General features: G+C 39.1%; 1 pseudogene; it reads left to right on the top strand.

The window, feature by feature from the left end:
• The window catches only part of LOC142181285 (bifunctional dTDP-4-dehydrorhamnose 3,5-epimerase/dTDP-4-dehydrorhamnose reductase-like), a 112207-nt pseudogene extending 96760 nt beyond the window's left edge, over positions 1 to 15447 (top strand).
• Positions 15448 to 24511: the final 9064 nt, after the last annotated feature.

The following is a 24511-nucleotide window of genomic DNA, read 5'->3' as shown; positions in this document are numbered from 1 at the left end:
TCTTATTTTAAATTCAATTTTGCTGCGTATTTTGTTCGTGTGAACAACTTTTTCGTGTGAACAAATGCTAGATACTTTGGGGTGGAAACCAGGTTGGAAAGGGGAAATAAAGAAAGAAAAGGAAACAAAAGAAGTCAATTTTGGTGTGCTAATTGAAGACATAAATCCAATGAAGGGAGAATACTAGTTCCAACTATCCAGTAGTTGAAGGCTGAGCACTTCAATTCCGACACTGATAAGCATGTCGTCCTCACCAAGCAACAGTAATGTGCACGAATCGCCGTGTCTTAATCTAGCAGCCAGAACAACCAACGGTAATTTTCAAAAACCGCCCAGTCCTATTCAAGCAGAAAGCACAAACCACGATGATTATCACACAGTGTCTATTATAATGTGTCGGTCTGAGACGGATAAGTGATGTTGTATGCAAGATAGCACGGCCCCAAACAGTAGTGGGCAATGTTGTTTTCATAAGTAGTGGTCTTGCTATCAATTGCAGGCGTTTAATAAATGACTATGCAATGCCATTTTGAGTATGAACATAAGCTACATGATGTTCAACTTTTATCCCAACTGATAGACAATAATCATCAAAAGCTTGAGATGAGAATTCTCCAGCATTATCAAGGCAAATAACCTTTATAGGATAATTTGGGAATTGTGTCCTTAATCGAATTATTTGGGCTAATAGCTTTGCAAACACCAGGTTGCAAGATGATAGTAGGCACACATGAGACTATCTTGAAGATGCATCTAGTAGGACCATAAAATATCTAAACAACCCACTTGGTGGGTGAATAGGTCCACATATATCCCCATGTATACGCTCTAAAAAGGCAGGGGATTCAATGCCAACCTTCATTGGTGATGGTCTAGTGATCATTTTGCCCTGATAACAAGCATAACAAGAAAATTCGTCATTTGTAAGAATCTTCAGGTTCTTTAATGGATGCCCAGTCGAATTTTCAGTAATTCGTCTCATCATTATTGATCCAGAATGGCCCAAACGGCCATGCCAAAGCACAAAAGTATTTGAATCCGTAAACTTCTGGTTTACGATAGAGTGTGCTTCAACTATACTAATTTTTGAATAGTATAAGCCAAAAGATAAAGTTGGTAACTTTTCTACAATGCATTTCTGGCCAGAAATATTCTTTTGCTTTACCGGTGGACACATTGGATCGGTTGGCCGTTTGTGAGCCACAATAGACGTAATCAAACCAGTCATGTCATCATACGACCAGGCGAATACGTCCTCATACTCCTTTAGAAATTTTGTGTATTCTTCCTTCTCTAATGGCGATAGGTGAATGCTTATTCGCGTTTCCTTGATGTTTTCTGCATCTCTTAGGTTGACAATCTCGGTCTCGTCCAGGTTGGACTTAGGTCTGTTCTCAAAGTTCTCAACTTCTTTGACAATCTCGTCAGGTATGTCATCTTCTTCTGAATCCATGTCCGTTTGTTGCGTTATCTCATTGCATGTCACAGTCATTGGTTCATCAAGACAAGTAATAGTAATGCTATATTGGTAAAGCAAGGAGAGAAAAATGGTAGCAATAAATATTAATTCATAAGAAAAAATCAAAAATGCTTTTTATAAACTAAATATTGTTTTGAGCATCGAAGATCTTATTGCGGGAATTGAAAAATGCAAAAAGAAAATCATTTAGTAAATAAAACAGTGAATAATGCTTGTTTTAGCCTTGCTACCCCGAGGCACGTCGGGTTTTGGTTGTCCTGATGGTCCAGTTTTTGAGATGTGCCCCCTCTGCTCACAGCCTGTATGGAAGGGCCTTTCTCCCCTTCCTCCTCGAAAATAATGCAACAGCCCATACCACTGTCCTTTAGAAACAAGTTCTTCCCTGCTGCAAGTGCTTCTTCTTCATCTGACCCATAAATAATGTCGGCCTGTTGGAAGGTCTGCTCCAGATGCGGGATTGGCTGCTCTAGTGGGTAGTAAGGACCGCGCCATGGTGGCGACCAATTATTGAATTCTTCCCAGGTGTATTCATATTCCAAACCGAAGGTAGTGCCATGTTTCTTGAGTTTTATAGGTTTAGAGATTCCTTGGAGGTTCTTGCCGAGCCCTTTGCCAGGTTCGTACCCACTCCAATTCTGTATACTCTCGATTTTGCTATCCCACCATTTGTCTTTGTCGATAGCATTGACCCGTTCAATGTGGTGGTAAGTTTCTCCACCCAGCTTCCTTCTTCCCTCGATCGCAGGAATGATCTAGAGACTATATATAATAGGGTGGCTACCGTCGTCGTGAATGATCACTTCCTGGTGATTCCATTCGAACTTTACTGCCTGATGTAGCATTGATGCTATGGCCCCAGCAGCATGAATCCATGGCCGTCCTAGCAGAAAGTTGTAAGACGCTGGTACATCTCTCACCTGGAAATCGACCTCGAACCAGGTTGGTCCCATCTGCAGGCATAGACTAATCTCACCAATGGTGGACCTATGAGAACCATCGAAAGCTTTCATATTGATTGCTCCATCCTTTATCTCATGCAGCCCTTTACCCAACTTCTTGAGTGTTACCAGCAGACAAATGTTAAGACTGGAACCTCCATCGATTAGGATTCTGGTGATGAAATAATCTTCGCATTGCACGGTGATGTGCAGTGCTTTGTTTTGCCCCAGCCCTTCAAGTGGCAGCTCGTCCTCATGAAAGGTGATCTTATGGCTTTCCAGCATTTGTCCTACCATATTAGCCACTTCCCCGCTAGTGATGTTACTTGGTATGTATGCTTCATTTAGCACACATTTAACAAAGCATTCTTGTGCGTCTCGGAATTTTGCAGCAAAGAGAGAATGGATATTTGTGCTGGCATCTTGTTTAACTGGTCAATGACTGAATGTTCCTTGGCCTGTATTTTCCTCCAAATGTCGTCTGGATCTGTCTCAATGAGGGGCGGCCGGTTGGAGGCCTGCTTGCTTGATTTAGCCAGATGTTCAGGGGTATAGACTCTACCAGTTCTTGTCATACCCTATGCTGCGACAGTTTCTTCAATCTTGACCTTGCCCATCCTTCTCGCCTCGGCTGTATAGTCCTAGGGTACAGCATTTGTATAGAATGATGGCATGGTAGACATCGTCACTGGGACCAGCACGGCTATCCTTACTTCGAACTGAATATATGCCTTGTGTGGTAAGACTGCAACCTCAAATGGTAGGGGTGCATTTGCTGGAGACTCGAATTTAACCTCAGTCGGTACCGGTGTCTTTGCGGATGGCGCTGCTTCAAACTCAAAAGGTACAGACATATTCACCTCTGCGTTCTCAGACGGTTAGATCTAGACTATGATTGGATTGAGAGTAATTGTCGGTTTCTTCGGGTCATCACCTTCTGCGATTAACCCGATTGATCCCTCAGGAACCCAGTCATCTTCTACTTCAATCATGTGGATACTTCCACCCTTATGATCTGGAAAAGGGTTGTTGCGGATGTTTAATGCGGGTTCTTTTTCCACAATGTTCTGTCATCAATCAAGGACTGTATCTTGTCTTTTAGGGAGCGGCACTCATCGATGGTTTGCCTTTTCATGCCGGAGTGGTATGCACAGGACTTGTTCGGGTTAACCCACCAAGAAGGATTCTCAGGGGTTGCAGCAAGGATGTGGGTGACATAACCAGCAACTTTGAGTCTCTCATACAGCTGGTCGATGGGTTAAACGATGACTATATATTATTTTGGTGGTCTGCGATCAAAATTAGGTCGGGGTCTGGGGGAATTTTGGCGTGTATGGGGTGATTGATAATGGAATAGTTGAGCATAATAAGTTTGGTAGACATGAGCGGGTTGGGAGTATTTGGGTGAGGTAGGTTGATATGTAGGAGGTGGAGATGACTGATAAGTTGGTGGCGAAGCTTGGTACGAGGGTGCTTGGTTATTTGGGGTCGGCTAGTATGTGAGTGGAGGTGTTGGGTAAGCTTGGTATTTAAGGGGAGACTTGGTCCTTTGTGCAACCATCACGACCCCTACGTCCCTTTTCTTGGACACACCACCGGACTGTAGAGCCTTATTTGTAGCTTGCAAGGCTTCGAAATTTATAACCATAACACTTTTAATACCTTCTTCAATTCTTTCACCTAATTTGATAATGTCGGAGAACTTGTGGTTCTCAATCATCATCAGCCGTTCATAGTACTGCGGGTTCTGAGACCGGACAAAGAACATGTTTATTTGCTCCTCTTCTAAGGCAGGTCTGACCTTAGCAGCTTCGGACCTCCAGCGAGTAGCATACTCGCGAAATGTCTCCGTGGTCTTCTTCTTCAAATTCTGGATATAGAACATGTCTAGCACGTTCTCTATATTAAACATAAATCTGTCCATGAAGTCATACGCCATGCCTACCCATCTTGACCACTTCTTGGGATCTTGGCTGATGTACCAAGATAATGCGTCTCCTTTCAAACTCCTCATGAACAGCTTCATGCGAATTCTTTCATCCTTCCATACTCCAACCATCTCGTCGCAATATGTCCTCAAAAAGACCCTTGGATCACCCGTACCATCAAACATTTTGAACTTAGGAGGTTTGTACCCCTCAGGCAGTTCGAAATCAGGATGTATGCAAAGGTCTTCGTAGTTCAGCCCCTCCATTCCTTTGCTTCCCTCAACGCCTTGAATTCGGTTGGTCAGTTTTTTAAGTTCCTTGGCAAAGTTCCTGATAAGCAGATCTTTTTCATCAGACTCAAGTGTGCATGAGATAGGTTGGGTGGAGTGTGGCATGGTCTCTACATAGATAGGATTGTTATGGTGGCCTAGTATGAGTGTGAAAATGGTTATTTCTGGAGTTCTGAGGTTCTGGGATGAGTAGTAGGGTGTTGTTAGGGGTATGGTAGGCGTTACATTGATTCTTTAGTGGAGTAGTGTAATGATGAGGTGCGGGCTGATTCTGCTATTTTGGGATTTTTTGAGGAGGTGTAGGGTTTTGAGCGTTGGAAAAGTTGATATCTGGGGTGTTAAGGGAAAATGACAGGTTTGCCAGATTCCAAACTTGATCGAGCTCTTCCTGGAATTTCAACAGTTTCTGTACAAGTTGTGACACATTCTCGTTAGGAACCTGAATAACCTGGCCATCAGTGGTCTCTACCCGTTCAGCTGTGTTCTCCTTCCTGATGTTATTTAAATCTTTCATTTTGCCTTTGTTCTTGCCTTTAATGGGACTAAGAGAAGGAGTGGGTGGAGGGCCCCTGGATCTTGTGAAATAAGATGATGATGCCAGAGTGCACGAACTAACATTTGGGGAGGGGAATAATAAAAACAAAAATAAAACAAAAGGTAATCAAGTCAGTGAGGATTGTAAAAAGTATTGCAATATTTAAACACATAGTGAGGATATGTAAAGCATGTCCTGATTTGAGAACCTCTTTGTGCCCAAGGTAGGCCTAGTGACAAATAGATTTGGAGAACTTCAAATACCAATAAATGCCTCATTTTATTGATAAAGATAGGCAAATAACAAAATAGTACTAAATAAGAAAGAAATAAAAGTCACTAATGGCCATTGGCCTTATTACATTCATAAAGCAAAAAAGTAAATTCCTATCTATTTGGTCCCAGAAGGACCTTCCCCAGATTTGACATCCTTGGCTCCAACGAATAGCTTCCCCAATTCGCGAAGTCCCAGCAACAGGTATGCTCTGGCTAGATGTCCACCTTCGGTTCCTTCAGCCTTTTGACAGTCTTCATCCCTTTTGAGAAATTTTCCATCTAGTTCTACTATGCCTCGCTCCAAGTATCCTAGCTTTTTGTTGGCACTGATAGCCATGTCTTTCCATTCCTCAATCATCTTCTTGTTGGACTCTTGTATCTCACAGTGTTCGCTCTCGCATTCACGGATCCTTTTGCGCAGCTGGTTGTACTTGACTTGCGCCTTGGCTTTTTCATCTATAATTCTGTGATCTCAAACGAACCCTGACTGGCCCAGACCATCCCAATTGTCTTCCAACCAACCCGAATAGAAAGGGGTACAACCGGCATGATATCTGTCTGGCTCGATGGTGTCTTTCCCTATTACGATCTTACAGTGCCACATGTGCTGGACTTGGCACTTGTGGGGACTATCATCATTTTGGAAGTCAGCTCGAAGATGACACATCTTGTCGATCCTGGGTATAATTTGCTTCCTACCTGCTTGCCTCATAACTCGAAGAGGGATGTAAGGTATGTTCCTCTTAGACCAATCAATATCGGAAAAGGTGCATCTCTAGATCGTGCGATGAACTCTTCTGTCGAAAACCACTCGAACATCCATTGAACCTATGCTTCAGTCGGATTATCAAAGAGCTCACCCCATTCTTTGGCATTCTCAGCTGAGCGAACATGTTGGGGATGTGATTTATTCGCTTTGGGTGGTGGAAAGAGATGTGATCATCCCAGGTCCTTCGCTGAATTTCTTGTCGGTATTCTCCCTTTTAGAGATGTTCCATGAGCCAAAGCTGAAGTAGTAGATTGCACCCTTCGAAGTGTCTCACTCCTCGTTGACACTTCTCTAAGGCTCGGTATATGTCTGCGATGATCATGGGTACAATGCTGAATGTCTGCCCACCAATCCCCTCCATTAGGGTCTTGGTTACCGTAGCCAGCCTGGTATGGATTCACCATTTCTTCATTGGAAACACGATTAGACCAGGAAGCAAAACATGAAGACAAAAACCCTACAATGGATATGTCCCAAGGACGTGATGGCAAACCATCATGGTAGGTACGGTAGGATTTTCTGTGACCGTACCTTTTATACAGGTAGTCAAAAGGGATGTACGACTCCTTTAGGCATACCAATTCTGCATTCTTCTTCAAACCCATCATTTTTAGGAAACCCCTGCCTGTGCAGTTCTCATGCATCAGCAAACCCGGGGTTTCCCACACTAGACCGGCCAATCCTCCTATCTCCTCTAGCAAAGGTGTCATTTCGATGTCCCCAAAGCGGAACACGACCCTTTCACAATCCCAAAATAAGGTAGCAACTTCTATTATCATGTTGTTCGGCTGGATCTCCAAGATGGATGGTAGATTACCCAGATATTTTTTAACGAGGGTTTTGCCACTAGAATGTAAATCTTCCCACCAACTTAGCCATCTTGGGTGGATATTGGTGACCATGCCGAATCTGGGGACTTCGTGCCTCAATTTTCTGCAAGACAAAAAGGGTTAGGCCTTACCCCCACCAGACTCTACTATTTATACATTTATGATCAGCACATCGAAGCATTTAGTTCTCCAAATAAATGCACAGAACATGGTGATGTCCGTTTGGGTTTAGGGAAACCCAGTGGACTTTTGGACAAGGCTATCTTAAAGGATCATTACGTGGACAACATAACTGACCTGGCTAGGTTTGACCATGATGCATGCATAATTTAAATAGAGTAAGGTTTCTATGAGGTTTTAGACTGGTACCCTTGAGCAGACAACTCAAGGGGGAAGGCACGGAACTGTTGACTGCACCGCTGATCGACTAGTTTTACTGCAAATAAGCCTTTTCGAATTTAGAGGGTAATGATATAGGAAGGGCGCAACCACTCATCAAGCGTTGCTATAGTATTTGTTTGGCACGAGTGGAGTATGATGTTGAACATTATTATGCAATAATTAAAAGCATGTTGACATGTATTTGCACGTTAAGAAAGCAATAAATACAACAGTTTTATAATTTAAAGTAGTTATAAAGGAAGGAAACAAGAAAGATATGTCAGTTTTGCTTTTGAAGAAGAAATTAAACGCTTAAAAAATTAAACAAATAATTGCACATAGGGAGGGGTACAAATTCACAAAAATGATATGAAATGGTAAAAGCCTAAATATCCCTAGCAGAGTCGCCATGCTGTCGCGCCCTCTTTTTCCTTCGCGGAATCGGGTTTATGATATTTTGGTTGGGACAACTCTTTCTTTTTGGAAAGGGGGTTTGCATTTTTAAAGATTCACCACCTAACGATTTAAGGTGCGTTAGGACACCTATGAGGTTCATTTATAACTACGTTTGGTAACTAGAGATAGCGTAAGGGCTTGAAATTATCCTAAGGGGAAGGTGTTAGGCACCCCTCAGGATCCACTATTGTGGTTCCCGGCCAAACAGTTTTTGTGAATTTGTACAAGTAGCAAATAAACAAGTATGGTTCAAATAGTAGGGGATTTAAGTTTAAATACACAAGTGCTTGAAAAACAATTAGTGAAAAAGCAAGAGTTTAAAAAGAATTACTATCTAAGCACATTTGTGAATATAAAGGGGGTGTCCTAGGTTTGTTTATAATATGGATCACATCAATGCAATACCCGGTATGACACTTCTTAAAGAGGGGCTATACGTGGTATTAACGCACCAGTCATTATGTCCATATCTACCCTTTCCCGTCCCGTGAAGGTAATTAAAGCGAAGGTTGGTCTCGACACCTATTGCATGTTGTTAACCGTCCCTTTCTATCAGTCCCGGAGGAATTTAGGACTCCTATCCTATAGAGGAGGTTCTAGGCAGACCCTCATGTTTAAAGGTAAAATACTAAAGCGACATACAATAAACAAGTAGGACTTCAATAAAGGGGAGCATGGAAGACAAATGAAAGGCTCGGATATATACTTCCACACATAGTACACATAAATAACATGATTCATATGCAATTAAGGTCTAAATTCAGATCCTAACAAGTTATCTAAGTGATAACAACAGAACCAAATTTATTACATGACTCAGAAAGAAGTCCGATTTAGGCTTGCCTACTGATTTTTAATACGTTGACAGTTAAACACTAATCACAAAGACAGTTATAATTTTATTTTAAAGTTGATTGCCTAAGGCTTGCCTAGGTGTGAAATAACATGTAGCAGTTATTCAGATTTGTTAATAATTCAGGTTGTTATACCTAATAGCATGTAGTTCTAAATGTTGCAAACATCCAGAGACTAATTATCAGTTTATTTAGAATATGAGGACCGTTTATACCTCTGTGTTTAGACTAGGTGTGATTGAATAAGTGCAATCCTATAACATGATGTCTAATGCAACATGATGCATAATAACTCAAATAGGATTTCTAAATGCATATCAAGTTATGCACAGTTTCAAAATAGGCAGGAGTGACAGTTTTTTTGTTGTTTACCTAATGCAAGATTTCTAAGTGCGGAACATGGTTGCAATATGGTGAGTGCATAAATAACAAATTGTGTTAGCACGTTTACCCTAAGGCAGGATTTCTAAATGAAATTTCAGAACATGTTTACGTGGGCAAAATCACATAATAGCAGCATATTTTTTTTATTATTATCTATCCTATGGACAGGATTTCTAATTGTGGATGAGATGCTGAAAACAGTACATATAAATCCTAAATAGCATGATATCTAATGCATGACATGCTTGGCATGTTGTACCTAAACATGGCTGCTATTGCGCATAGAGAAATTAAACCTAGGAACATGATTTCTACCCTGGATTATACCCACCCTTTTTCACTATCTAACCCAAGAGTCATTTACAAATTATTACAGACCAATACTGAAATGAATTACATGAGAATAGTAAAAAATTATACTAAAGAGAGCCTGAAACAGGCACAGACTTTCAGCACCTGATTAGGACTTCCTCCTGAGTTATGTAATAAATCACCTCAAGTGCCAAGATTGTTCTATAGTCTTTCTCGTATCTGGGTGTGTTAGAGTTCCCTAAGGACCTCAAGGGATCTCGGGCAGTGCTCACACCTAGATTCCATAGCCAAGATAGAGTAAGTGCAATGTGGAAATGCCAGCTTTTATGTGTCCAAGTTCAGAGGGAGCTCAAGGGTCCCAAGGTAAGGCTCACACAAAAGGAGCAGAACCTAGTGGTTTAAGAGTATATGTGAGAGTGCTTGACATAGATTTAAACGAGTTGAGTTGGAAACAGTTTAAACAATGATTAGTTTGAAATAAGCTTTGGAAAGCAATAGAAGAGTTTGCCTTGGTGAAAAACTAGTTTGGAGAAGAAAAGAAATGGGACAATCAACAACTCAAAACCAAATCAACATACATAGTTCAAACACATACATGGAAAGGAGGAATTGGGGACAAGTAGTTCATATGTGAAAGCATATTTGCACACAGGTTAACACCATAGAAGTACTACAGAACTTAAATAGTCACAATAATAGCCTATCACAAAAGGTTCATGCTAGTAGCTTAACAGTATTAGATTAAGGGGTGCTAAATAGAGTTACTTATTAGGTTTAGGGGGAAGGGTTCAGAATCACATAGTGACTAGGTGTCATGCTTATGATGTATTGGGGGTTAGGGGATAGGACAAAATAGTAGTTGAAAATGTAAGAAAGCAGTAAACATGCTGAATTACAGGGAAAGGGTAATCATATGGCAAAATAGGCATGCTAATTGCAAGGGAGATAGCAGAACCACAAGTAGAAGCATACGAGGAAAAAAGGAAGCGCAATACAAATAGAGACATATTGTTTTGGGTGCTGTAAGTTAAACTGAAAACATACCAGTAAAAATGAGAGAATAAGCGCAGAGTGAGGAGTGAAAAAGCAGTATAATGAAAGGAAGTAGAGCAGTAGTGTGGAGAGCAGTAGAGCGGTAGAACAATATAGTCACTCAGTTTTGGCTTGCAGCCGACTGAGTATCAAGTCAACAACAAGAGAAACAAGAGAGTATGTATGTGTGTAAGAGAGAGTTCAGAACAGTGTAATAGTTTGTGTCCTATGCTAAAGAGAGGGTAGAGCATTTATAGTCTGAGAACAGGTAGGAAAATAAGGTAATAAGTATTGACTTAGCACAATTATAGAAGTAATACAAATCAGAATCAATTAAAGACCCAGACTCCCTTCAATTAGGGAGTCATAGTTCAAACGGGTACAAGTTGTATCAAATAGGGAAAAGAATTGCTTATAAGACTAATTTTACCAAAGTAGGAGTAGTAAAAGCATGTAACATGTAATAAGTACTAAGTACAGAATATTTTCAAGTAAGGAAAGTACACGTTAAATAACTAACAGCATATTTGTGCACATAAATAAGGTAGAGTACAATTTTAATTCTGAAAGTTAGTTCAAAGAATCACGAATGAGATTAAAAATCATAGGGAATCAGTACTAACTAAGGAAAGTATCACAAAAGTAAGGAAGCAATTCGAAAAATCAGCACAGAATTACAAGGAAAATACACAAAATCACAGATTCAGGGAAGCTATCGCAGGTCTAAGGGGATTACACAAAATCAATATAAATTATGTGAACAATCAATAAAACAAATAGTCGAACCTATTAAACGATAAATAACACGTGTTGAATAAAAATAGAGAAACCCTAAGAACAAATTAGAGCAGGAAGCACAAGAGTATATAGAACATACATGAAACCTAGAATGTTCATGTAAGACATGCAAACACATTGCAAACAGACTCAAACTTCAAATCGAACCCAGAAGTATTAGGGTTTCTTAACAAAAATGAATCGAGCAAAAGGAAAGACTCTAGTGATTTTTGAACATGCTAAAAATTACAAAGCAATTGCTAAAAATCCGAAAGAAATCGATTTTGCAAAAGGGTTTTGAAACCCTAGTCTGGAAAATGAGGAAATCATTTGAAATTAGAGAAATCTTTTGAGGAAAACAGGAGAACCTTAAAAGACACATAGATCCATCACAGATCTAAAAAGATCGGAGGATTTAAAGCTAGGGTTTCTAGAAAAGTAGTAGAGATGATAGAATAGGTCAAGAACCCATAGATCCATAATAAAACAAGAAGAAGTTCTTACTCACAAACAGAAAATGGCCTGAGACAGGATGATAAACAAAGTTCCAAACCGGAACCAGTTGGGGTTCCCTTGAGAAAATCTCAAGGATCCAAGAACACATAGAAACATCGTAGGAGGGGTTCACGCCGGTGACGGTGTTTTAGGGTTAGGGTTAGGTATTAAAGAGAATTTGGAGAGGAGGGGATTCAAGGGCAGTGCAAATGAGAGAATGGGGTAGGGTTTGGGGGGTCGTTGGATTAAAAAAGAAAAGAAATAACGTGGACCGTAGGTAGATTCCGGGTTTGGGTATGGGTTAATAGGGTGTAGGTCGGGTTTTTAATTGTAAAATTGGGCTGGGAATTGGGGTACGATTTGGCTATAATTGAAAGCCAATTTGGATATAATTTAAATAGCCAGTTTTTCCCTATTTAATTTATACAAAATAGTAGATAATTTCTGAAAAATATTTTAAAATGCTAAAATGGTTTATAATACATAATTAGCAATTTAAAAATATAGGATCTAATTTTATTCATATACAACATAACTAAATCTTAAAAGGGCTAATATTGCAATTATGTGAAATTTAGTTTTAAAAAATACTAAATGTAATTATAAAAATATATAAAAATTACCTTAGCCATATTTTAGTATAAATATAGAAATTCAATAGATGAATTATCAAAAAAATAATTTTGGAAATAATTATTGGGGATTTTATGGATAAAAGGGAGAAAATAAACACACACACACACACACACACACACACACACACACACACACACACACACACACACACACACACACACACACACACACACACACACACACATATATATATATATATATATATATATATATATATATATATATATATATATATATATATATATATATATGTATTTTGCATATTAAAAATATATAGGAAAAATTGGGTATCAACATTGACTATAATTGGACAAAGATTGTGTTTGATCTATCAGTTATTTTGATGTATTTTTCAGTATAAGAGATACTTAAACTATAGGGAAACTACACTAAAAGGAACTACATTTTACTACACTAAAAGGCACTATATTTTACTATACTAGAAGGCACTATATTTTACTATGGTAAAAGACACTACATTTTACTACGGTAAAAGACATTATATTTTAGTACCCTAAAAGGGCACTATATTACTAGTCTTTAAGCAATTAAATAATATAAACTAGATAAAAAAATAACAAATATATTTTAATGACAAAACATTCACGAAAATAAATATAAAACAGTAAAAGTAATTTATTAACAAATAATTATAATTTCTCAATTTTTACATATTTTTTTAGAATATTAATATATTAGTCCCGATAAAAATAACATACTAGTTTAATCGCAAAAAAAAATACAAAACAACATGGAACACATTCAAAACAACTAATATGCATTATTTATACGAGTTTCGACATAAACTAAATCGGAATGCCTTGATTTATGTTTTTCGGAAAGTTAAAGCATTAAAAATTTGACTTCGATACAAGCAGCCCATAACAATATAAGGCTTGACTAGGACGTGGGACCAAAACTCATTACTTTTTGTGGGACGGATAGGGTCCACTCGAGTTTTTAATCTCGTTAATTGGGGGGGGACCACTGTTTTTTTTTGAAATCTTGCTTTTGGTTTTTGAAGGGGGGGGGGGGAGGTATGAGAATGGTATTTGAAGAGGCAAAGCGTGGATTAATGCATTTTATGTAAAACATGCTTTTAAACCACATTTTAACTAAACGTCCAATCAGCTTCCGCTAAAATATGGTTTGATATCGCATTTTATATAAAACGCGCTAATGAACCGCGTTTTACCTTAACGTCCCAAACGGTCGTTAAGGTAAAAACGTAGTTCAAAACTTCGTTTTATACATTTTGATCACTAAGATTTTTTCACCTATTTATATATTTTGAGTCCAAAAAGGCAATATTTATTTTCCGGACTCTAAATTTTTGGGCCCCAATAATATTTTTAGTTATGGATTTACTATCTTATTTTCGTTTAGGCAATATTGAAGTTTATAGAAAAAAGAAGAAAAGTACAAAATCCTTATAAAATGGAAAGAAAGACTATTTGTTCTTTAACAATAGAAATATTTTAGAACTTTGAATTAAGATACTCAAATCTTTATATTGATAATAACGTTTTTTACAATAAGATCCAACGCAACGAATTGTAAATACGTGGCTAACATATAATTAACTTGAATTTTCTTACCAATGTGAATTTCAATATTATTGTTAGATAAAGAAAGAAAAAAAGAAACCAATGTAATACTAATATTATATTTTGCAAGATAACTATCGCATAAAAAAAAATTAAGGCCCTTATTAAAATTTGGCTTTAGGCCACGAGTTTTATTGAGACGCCTTTGACTGAAACATAATTATTTTATTGTTGAATTAATGATCTAATGCATATAGGTAGTGTTTTCCCTAATCTAAGTAAGTGAAGTAGAAGTATATTTTGATTCTTTGAGTGTTGAATGCTAATATTTAATAAAAAGATTAGAGCTTTTATTGAGTATTATAAATGTTGAGGCCAGATCCTATATGGAATGTGCGTATTTGGTGTGACGAACCTACTTGGTAAATTTAGGTGTGCGATAATATGTAAAAGCAGTTTCTTGCAGTTATTCTTGCTATTACTGTTCATATCAAAGACATTGAATTATGTTCAAGATATGTAGTTATGCTTATGTATGTTGATCTAGGTTTGGAGAGGAAAGATGAGTTAATTTGCCAGAGTTGAATTCCCAATGCAAACTTTTACTAGACATGGTTCTTCTATGATGTTGTTGTATTTGCTTTTGTTGTCTTGTTTAATGCTTTATTATGTCATTGATTCATTCTCTGTTATTGAGGTCCATTCAGGTTGTTTTATATCCTGGTCTACAACCTTCCTTTGGTAATTTCTTAGAACTTTTTGTCCTAGGCTATCCATGTTTGTGCTACTTAGCTTGTTGGAAATATTATATTTTTGGTTGTTAATGTGTCTCTTGTCCATCCCGGAAAAAGATGTCCAGATCATTCACCAACTACTATACCAATCTGGGGCATGCCTAATGTTGGGCGTGTCGTTAAAACCTTTAAATTGCTCTTATTTCGGCTTATCATCTTTTCAGGTGGAGGAATTGCTGAAGAATTATGACATCGTCTGTGCTTTACGAGTCAGGATACCCATCTTCGCTGACTTGACCAACCCCCAAAACTTTATCACCAAGATTACTCGATGCAAAAAGGTAGTCAACATCCCAAACTCAATGACAATCTTGGATGGACTTCTCCCAATATCCCTTGAGATGGCAAATAGAAACCTGACTGGAATATGGAACTTCACAAATCCTGGACTTGTTAACAATAATGAGATTCTTGAAATGTACCGTGACAATGTCGACTCGAGCTTTAGCTGGAAGAATTTCACTCTTGAGGAGCAAGCAAAGGTCATTGTGCTCCTACGAGTAACAATGAGCTTGATGCTTCAAAACTAAGCAAGGAATTCCCTGAAAATAAATCCATCAAAGAGTCCCTCATTGAATATGTTTTCAAGCCAAATAGGAAAACACCAGTAGCTTGAAACTTAGAGAAAATCTCAGATTTATTTTTTGTTTTGTCTTGTTCAATTAATCAACTATGTTTCAGTTCTAATAGCTACGGTTGGCTTGTCTTTTGTCTTGTCATTTTCTGATTTGAGTTTCTCTGGGAAGATATGAACTCCCTATCATAGGAGGTGGATGTGCAACTTTTCTCTATGTAATTTATTTTCTTTTTCCTTTCTGTTGTATTATGACCCCGTTTGGACATAAGAAATTTTTTCATTTTTTCAAAAAGTTTTCACTTTTCTCCGAAATCAGCTTTTGTTCATAAAATTTTTCAATTTTCACTTGAAGATACATTTTAAAAATTTAAAAATTTCCAAAAAGTTATTTTTCAAATTTTTTTCTCAAATCATTCACAAAACATAAAAACAACCAAAAATTATATTCATGTCCAAACACAACTCTAAATTTCCAATACAATTTTAACCCTATTTTGGAATTTTACAATTCTTATGTCCAAACGCCCACTAAATGTTGTAATGGTATTAATTTCGCGAATAAATTGAAAATGATATGCCAATTGGATGATAGAAATGATGCAGAGAATATACTTTGTAGTTTGTCTTCTCTTTGTACAAATTAGGCACTCTTATACTGGCTAATGTTATGTGTAGCTGGATATCTCTAGCTTCTATGTCCACTGACACGTAAATAATGTTCTACATTCAACATAATTTGACTTGTTGTGTAATGACTCGGCCGGTCGTTTCGAGAGTTATAGCCCCATTCCCCCATTCCCTGCTTCTTTTTGTGTTCTTCAACTATATTATGATATATCGGGTTAGTTGGTTCAGGTTTGGAGTTGTTTCGGAGTGAATTGAGACACATAGTCTCTTATTTGAAAGCTTAAGTTGGAAAAAGTTGACTGGATGTTGACTTATATGTAAATGACATTGGATTTGAATTTTGATGGTTTCGTTAGCTCTGTTAGGTGATTTTGAACTTAGGAGCACGTTTGGAATGTGATTTAGAGGTCCGTAGTAAAATTAGGTTTGAATTAACAAAAGTTAGAATTTTGGCGATTTTGGCCGCCAAGGGAAATATTGATATCGGGGTTGGATTGGATTTCCAGAAGTTAAAGTAGGTTCGTGGTGTCATTTTTCACTTGTGTGCAAAATTTTAGGTCATTCAGACGTGGTTTGATAGGCTTCGGCGTCGTTTGCAAAATTCGGAAGCTTAGAAGTCCTTAGGCTTGAATCCGGGGGTAATTTGATGTTTTGATTTTGATTTGAGTGATTCGAAGGTTCGTCTAAGTTCTTATGATGTTATAGGGCCTGTTGGTATGTTTGGTTGGGGTCCCGAGGGCCTCAGGGTGATTTCGGGTGGTTGTCGGCTTGTTTGGAGTTGGGGAATTATAGGTGAAGTGTTGTTTCTACTATTGTAACCGGACCTGTAGAGTGGGAACCGCAGGTGCGAGCCTGCAAAAGTGAAGGAGGGGTCGTAGAAGCGGCCAAGGATGGGCTGGGCAGGAGTCGCAGGTGCGAAGATGTTCCCGCACCTGCGAGGATCGTAGATGCGGGCAGTTGGGTGCATGTGCGAGAAATAGCCGAAGGTGCGATGGATTTCCGCACCTGCGATGGACGCAGATGCGGTCTTGAAGACACAGGAGCGAGGTCAGGGTTTTTAAGTGAAATCTGCACCTGCGATGGATTTTCCGCAGGTGTGGCATCGCAGAAGCGAAGATTGGACCGTAGGTGCAGTGGGCAGAAAAGCACCAGCTCAAGGTTTTTCTCTCATTTTTGACTATGGACTTGGGAAGCTCGGGAGAGGCAATATTTTGAGGAATTTCAAGGAAAATGTTGTGGTAAGTAATTCTAACCCGTATTGGTCTAAATTTCATGAATCCATGGCTTTATTCATCACCAAATCAGGGATTTGAGTTGGAAAATTGGGGATATAGGGCTTGAGAATTGGAAAGTGGATTTCGGGGATTTGGTTGACCTAATGAGTTTGTATTTTGATAAATTTGGTATGGATAGACTCGTGAGCGAATGAGATTTTGGGTTTTATGACTTTTGTTAGATTTCGAGATGTGAGCCCGGGGCCGTGTTTGAGTTGATTTCAGATTTTGACTCTAATTTGATAGTTTTCTTGTGGGATTGACCCCTTTAGCCTATATTAATCATATTATATTGCTTGTGACTAGATTCGAGACGTGTGGAGGCCGATTTGAGAGGCAAAGGCATTGCGGAGTAGGATTTTACTTGATTTGGGTAAGTAACGCTTTCAAACTTGATTTTGAGGGTTCAAAACCCTAAAATTTGTGTTATGTGAATGGTATTGAGGTGACGCACATGCCAAGTGACGCGCGTGGCGTGCACCGTGAGAATTGTGGCCTGGGTGATTCCATGGGACCGTTTAGTGACTCTATCCTGTTGATATTCATGCTTTTTTCATGTGATAAAGTAATTGAGCTGTAAATTGTGCTACATATCATGTTTAGGCTTTATGCTGGTATTGTTGGGACCCTTAATGGTCGAATCTTGCTGTCATTTTGTTATTTTCATTAATATTTTGTACTCAGTCCTATTCATGCATTTTTATATCATATCTCAGTCTCAGTTAGTTATTGATTCATCATATCATTGTCCGTGTTGTTTTCATGACATTGTGAGTCCGTGGGTGAGACTAGAGAGATTGATGATTGAGTGAGGTCCAGAGCCTGGTTATGAGTAACAATTATGGGATCGGGTTGCATGCCACAACAGTTATATTGATGATTATGATAGCTCTTAGGCTGCAGGATTTCTCCACAGGGTTGGATTGACCTTTTTCCTCGATACTGGGTGACTTACAGTTAGTAATATGTTCCGGGATGAATTTCCCTGGGCCAAATAGCCATATACAGTACCGAGTGGTTGAGCACCTGAGAGTGGAAGAATATGGCGCATTTCATACAGTCTGTGCATTTACATGTAGAGATAACTGAGTTGTATACCTTGCACTGTTCAGATATGTATTTACTATTCTGCTTTGCACTGTATAAATGACTTGAAGGCATGCCTATGTTTCTGCATATTTATTTCTGTTATATCTGTTGAGGTTCAGTCGTTACTACCTTTCAGTCAAAAGTTTGGGACTTGTTACTTACTGAGTTGATGTACTCATGTTACTCCTTGCACCTCGTGTGCAGATCCAGGCGATTATGTTCACGACAATTACTACTGATTGAGACACTAGCGATTGGAGACTTTTAAGGTAGTTGTACTGCATTCGTGGGCCTTGATTCTCCCTCTTTATCACTCGATGTACTTTCAGTTTTTTTCTTTTGTGATGACCCCAAAAGGTCATCACTTTATTTTTGAGTCAATTCTGTATTCTGAGGCCCTAAAAGTCTCCTTTTATCTCACCTTGATTTGCGTGCGCGGTTCGAGCATATATCCGGAACGCTTTTATGTGAAAATTTGATTTAAAAAAAAATGCTAATTTGGCCTTTAAAATTGAATTTAAGTTGACTTTGGTCAATATTTTGGGTAAACGGATCCGGACCCGTGATTTAACAGTCCCGAAGGGTCCGTAGAAAAATATGGGACTTGGGCGTATGTCCGCAATTGAATTCCGAGGTCCCAAGCCCGAGAAATAAATTTTTGAAGAAAATTATTTAACTGAAAATTTAAGAGTTTTTGGAAATTTGAATGTGTTTGAAATTGATGGTATCGGGCCCGTATCTTGGTTCCGGAGCCCGATACATGTCTTATATGGTATTTAGGTTAAGCCTGTAAAATTTGGTAAGAAACAGACTTGAAATGACGTGAATCGGACCTTTGGTTATCAAAAATTTGAACTTAAGAATTCTTGAGATTCTTCTTTGATTTTAATGCTAAATTCATTGTTAAAGTTATTAATTTGGCGATTTGATCGCACGAGTAAGTCCATATGATGTTTTTGAGTTAGTATGCATGTTTGGTTTGGAGCCCCGAGGGCTCGGATAAGTTTCGGGATGTTTTTACACTTAGAAAAGTTGCAGGTTTTGCTGTCTCAGGTGCACAGAGATTTTGTTCTTCGCTTCACGTGGCTTCACTCGCGAACGCGTAAGACAAGTTAACTCTGGTGCCAGTTTGTTCTTCGCGAACACGGAGCTCAGGACGCGAACGTGAAGCTGTGGTGGGAGTTACCCTTCACGAACACGTTCAGGCTCTCGCGAACGCGTAGGGTTAGTGGGCCTTGGGGAGGGATTTCAAATTGCTCTATGCGAACGCTGCCACCTGACCGCGAGCGTGAAGGCTTGAGGAGCTGAAGCTCCGCGAATGCATGCCTTTGAATGTGAATGCGATGGCCATCTAGGCCTGACCCATCGTGAACGCGACAGGCCCATCACAAACACGATGAAGGCCTGCCCAACTATTTTTAAAACAGAACCAATAATCGGGCAGAACCCATTTACTCCATATTTTTGAACTCTCAAGGCCTAGAGGCGATTTTCTTCACACCAATTCATCTCCAAAGTGTTGGTAGTCAATTCTAAACTTTACTTTTTCAATTACCCATTATTTTTCATCACTTTTTAATCAAAAATCAAGAGTTTTCATGGTAGAAATTAGGAATTTGGGTAGAGTTAGGGCTTTTTGAATAATTGAAATTTAGGCCTCGTTTTGGGATCAGATTTTGAAACTAATTGCATATTTGGGCTCGTGGGTGAATGGCTGATCGGGTTTTGGTCCGAACTTCAAGTTTTGATCAAGCGGGCCCAGGGTTGATTTTTGATATTTTGGGGAAAATGATAGAAAACCTATAATTAAGCATTGGGCATGCATTCTTTAGAATTTATCGATGTTGTTAAATTAATTTGGACTAGATACAAGTAATTTGGAGGCGAAATTCTAATGGAAAAGCGGTGTTTGAGGCTTGAGTTGACCGTGGAAGTTCGAGGTAACTGTTTGGTTTAACCTTAGCTTGAGAGAATAGGTATTGTGCCTTATTTGCTATGTGCTAGTATAGTATACAACGTATAGGTGTGATAACGAGTATCTATACGTCGGTGTCCAGCATACCCGTGAGTCTTAAATTGTAATTGTTGTATTTCTTAATAAGTACTAAAATTGCCTAAATTGTTGATTCTATGTGTTGAGAAAGACCTATGATTAACTCCTGGTATTTCTTTATTGTTGAGCATTGGCTAGTTGAGGTTTTGATTGTGAAGTTAAGTGTTGGTACAAGTTTGGTTATTTCCCTTGCAGGGACGTACTTAATTCTTACTATTGATTCCCTTGCCGGGATGTGTTTATTCTTGTTGTTGATTCCCTTGCCGGGAAATTGTTGTTGCTATTGTTTGGGTGAGGAAAGAGTGCTAAAGCACAAAGGGTGATGCCGTGCACATTCATATTTATGCATTTGGTGAGGAAAGAGTGATAAAGCACGAAGGGTGATGCCATGTACATTTTTATTGATATTGATGCATATGGTGAGGAAGAGAGATAAAGCACGAAGGGTGATGCCGTGCATATTTCTAATACATATATGGTGAGCAAGAGAGATAAAGCACGAAGGGTGATGCCGTGCACATTTTCATTACTTGATTGCATTGGTGAGGATTGAGAGTAAAAGCACGAAAGGTGATGCGGTGCACTTATTGCCTGTTTATTTTGATTTTTTGACGCTTCAGTTCAAGTTCCTTATTTGTCTTATTCCACTACTATTGTGATTCATTATGTTAATGTTTCCCCCATGGCATGTTACCCTTTCCCCATTACTTTTGAATTGCTTTTATTACTATTTTATGTTAGATATTGTTTAGTTGCAGGTTGTTTGGTTGTGGTGTCCTAGCCTCGTCACAACTTCGCCGAGGTTAGGATCGACACTTACCAACACATGGGGTCGGTTGTGCTGATACTATATTCGGCGCTCTTTTGTGCAGATCCCGGTACTGGAGCATATGGACCTTAGCTAGGGGTTGCTGCCTTCAGTCCACCAGGAGACACGAGGTAGTCCTACAGGCGTCCGCAGGCCTTGGCGCCCCCTCTCTATCTAGTTTCATATGTTCTTTACTATTTTAGAGATAGACATGTACTTCCTTATTCAGACTTTATTTGTAGTTTTGTTAGACAGTCCGTGAGATTGCGACACCAGTTTTGGGTAGTTTATGTTATGGATTCGTATTGTTATTAGCTAAAATTGTTTAATTTTCATTCTTCCGCTCTATTAATTTCTGCTATTTATAAATGTTAATTTATAATTGTTAATGGATTAAAAATGAAAAGGGTAAAATAATTGGCTTGCCTAGCTTACACTAGTAGGCACCATCACGACTCCCGAGGGTGGGAAGTCCGGGTCGTGACATCTTTAGACCTTATACTGGTTAATTAACTACTGATAATAAACCATCATAAACTATTGCACGAGCTGCAATTTAATTAATATTCAGTTTATTTTTATTTTTCCACGAGAATCTGAGTACATGAGAAAGATAACTTGTGTATTGTTCACTTTACCTTCCATATTTTTTTAAACTAAAATACCTTCCATATTGTCACGACCCGAATTTTCCATCGTCGGGACCGTGATGGCGCCTAACATTTTACCCGTTAGGCAAGCTAACGTTACCTATTATTTTACCTTTTTCCTTTATCCTTTAATAATTTACAAGTTAACAAAAGTAAATCAGTAGAATAAATGTGGAAGAACAAAATTTAACAAATTATCTTAATACAAATAACGAAACCGTAATAAAACTACACCCATAACTGGTGTCACCGCTCACGGACAATCTACGAATGCTACAAACAATAGTCTGAATAAAGAAATATACATCTGTTTCGAAAGTAGGTAAAACAGAAAAGAAATAGGATAGAAGGGGATGCCAGGGCCTGCGGGCGCCTGCAGAACTACCTCGGGTCTCCAATGGACTAAAGGTAGAAACCTCGAACTACGGTCTGTATGGTACAATACCGGGATCTACATAGAAAGTTCAAAGAGCAGTATCAGTACAACCGACCCCATGTACTGGTAAGTGCCGAGCCTAACCTTGGCAAAGTAGTGACGAGACTAGGACACGACAACCAACATAAACATGTGTAGTTAAACAATATACTAACATAGTAACAATAATAGAAGCTAAACAGAAATTAAAGGGAAGGGGCAACATGCTATGGGGGTCCCAGAATCAAGAGTCACAGTAGTAACGGAAATTAAACAATTAATGCACTTGAACCGATAACAGCAAATAATTATAGCAAACAGAAAATGCATGACATCACCCTTCATGCTTTTACTTTCAATCCTCACTATGAAATCAATAATAGAAATTTGCACAACATCACCCTTTGTGCTTTATCACTCTTCCTCACCATATGAATGATGGAAATGTGCCCGGCATCACCCTTCGTGCTTTATCTCTCTTCCTCACCGTATGCATCGATATAAATGTAAATGTGCAAGGCCTAAGGTCGGTTTCTATGGAAGAAAATATGAAATTTTGGTCTAATCCTGACCTAGGTTCTATTTTAAAATCGTTGGACAAGTCTTCTTCGTGTTCGCAAAAATCCTGTCGCGTTCGCGAAGCATTGGCTAGAAGAGCCTTCGCGTTTGTGAGGTACCGTATGCGTTCGCGAAGGTTCACCCCCCCGACCTTCACGTTCGCGAGCCGTTGGCCGCGTTCGCGTAGAGTATTTAACCCCTTCCCCAGGTCCTTGCCAAAATGGCCTTCGCATTCGTGATAGCCCGCTCGCGTTCGCTAAGGGTAACGCCCCCAACGCTCCGCGTTCGTGACCTGTGCCTCGCGTTCGCGTAGAAGGAATTTTCCCTCAGACAATTTTACTCTTCGCGTTTGGAGAGTTCCTTCGTGAATGCGAAGAAGGATACATCTGTGCACCTGCAACAATAAAACAACAGAAATCTCTAAGTCCAAAACATCCCGAAACCTATCCGAAACTCACCCGAGCCCTCGGGACTCCAAACCAAACATGCACACAAGTCTAAAAATATCATACGGACTTGCTCATGTGATCAAATCGCTAAAATGCCACCTAAAACTACGGATTAAGCATTAAAATCAATGAAAAATCTCAAGAATTCTTAATGTTTATATTTCACAACCGAGTGTCCGAATCACGTCATGTAAACTCCGTTTCTTACCAATTTTCACAGACATAATTTAAATACCATATTAAACCTATACCGGGCTCTGAAACCAAAATACGTGACCGATACCAACAAGATTGAATGTTCTAAAATTTTCAAAAATTCTTATATTTTTAGCTAAACAATTTTCTTCAAAAATTCATTTCTCGGGCAAGGGACCTCGGAATTCAATTCCGAGCACACACAAGTCCCATATTTTACTACAAACCCTACGGGACTGTCGGAACATGGGTTCGGGTCTATTTACCCAAAACCCTGACCCAAGTCAACAAAAATCATCTTTTAAGCGAAAATTTATTATTTCTTAAAATTTTTCATATAAGGGCTTGCCGGATATATGCTCGGACTGCGCACACAAATTGAGGAGAATGAAAATGATGTTTTGAAGTCCTCAGAACCCCGGATTGGGTTCTAAAACACGAGATGATCCTTTTGGGTCATCACATTCTCCACCTCTAAAACAATTGTTCGTCCTCGAACGGACTTGAGTGGGTGAAACATGGGGATATCGGCTCCGCATATCGGACTCGGACTCCCAGGTAGCTGCCTCAACAAGATGACCTCTCTACTACACACAAACCGAAGGGTAACTCTTCGATCTCAACTGACGTACGTGCCGATCTAGAATAGCTACCAGCTCCTCCTCATAGGTCAAGTCCTTGTCCAACTAGATAGTGGTGAAGTCTAATATGTGTGACGGATCACCGTGATACTTTCGAAGCTAGGACACATGAAACAGTAGATGTACAGCTGATAAACCTAGTGGCAACACAAGTCTGTAAGCCACCTGTTCCACTCTATCAAGGATCTCAAAAGGTCTGATGAACCTAGGGCTTAGCTTGCCGTTTTTCCCAAATCTCATCACGCCCTTTATGGGCGACACCCGAAGCAACACTCGCTCTCCGACCATGAATACCACATCACGAACCTTACAGTCGGCATAACTCTTCTGCCTAGACTGAGCGGTACGAAGCCTATCCTGAATGATCTTAACCTTTTCCAAGGCATCCTGAACTAAATTTGTACCCAACAACCGAGCCTCTCCCGTCTCAAACCACCCAACCGGCGACCGACACCGCCTACA

The sequence above is a fragment of the Nicotiana tabacum genome, chromosome 1 (assembly GCF_000715075.1).
Source record: "Nicotiana tabacum cultivar K326 chromosome 1, ASM71507v2, whole genome shotgun sequence".
NCBI classification, from domain to species: domain Eukaryota; kingdom Viridiplantae; phylum Streptophyta; class Magnoliopsida; order Solanales; family Solanaceae; genus Nicotiana; species Nicotiana tabacum.
The sequence above is the reverse complement of the archived record's forward strand: the minus strand, read 5'-3'. Positions and strand labels throughout refer to the sequence as shown.